The sequence below is a fragment of the Cynara cardunculus genome (assembly GCF_001531365.2).
Source record: "Cynara cardunculus var. scolymus isolate 2C chromosome LG 1, CcrdV1, whole genome shotgun sequence".
Lineage (NCBI taxonomy): Eukaryota > Viridiplantae > Streptophyta > Magnoliopsida > Asterales > Asteraceae > Cynara > Cynara cardunculus.
The window spans coordinates 12,679,494-12,680,421 of record NC_037528.1 but is presented as its reverse complement, the minus strand read 5'-3'; positions in this window follow the sequence as shown (position 1 = coordinate 12,680,421).

The window sequence follows — 928 nt, the reverse complement described above, 5'->3', positions numbered from 1 at the left end:
TGCACATCTATCTATATCAAAATTAGGTTAAATCATACATATAAAAATGTAAAAAGTAAGTTTTGATGTTGATCTATATGAGAAAGAACTTAACAGGTAGGTGTATTTAGGGGTTGTTTGGCTGTTGCAGAATGATTAAGAGGTTCTCATGATATAGGGTAAAATGAAATATAATTGTTCGGTAATTTGTTACAGTGAAATTAGGGCGCTGAATGGCCAAGGAGACCCATGATATAAAATTATTACAATCATTAAAAGACGTATTTTTTTTTTGTCAAACAAGATTCACCTCTTAATGATTTAGATGTTACGTTTTAATAGAATTATTTAAAGGTAAAGTAATAGGTGAGCTATCTAGCCTACCATCAAAGATTTCTCTGTTCAAAAGCGTCACCTACGCTTGACCTCAACTTGTAGTTCAAAAACCACCATCCACTTATATGTAATTTATTTCACTCGCCAAATGCAAGTCAATATAGTTGGGTTTGGAACGGGTTAAGCCAAAATAAACCCAATGCGACCAACTCAACAAATACTTCAAACTCATCTTTTGGTTGATACACCTCATATGGTTAGTGTATGTAATACACTTTTAAATGATTTTTTTAAAGCATCTTTAACATGTATGTTGTATTTTCTTTTTTAATTTGGAGATTTCTATATTTTCTTTTTTTTAGAGAAGCTGAAGCAAAATTTTACCGAACCCGTAAATTTTTTAAAATAACATAAGAGGGAGGCTAATGGCACCCCTACCACTTACTAATGTCACCCCTCTTCCCTATATAATCATTCATTTTTTGTTTCTTTGTCTTTTTCTTGTCTTTTGTTTTTATACTAAATTTCTTTTACTTATTTTATTTAATTATAAATATATTAGTATTACAAATATTATTTATTACCTGTAAAAAATTTATTACTAAAAAATATT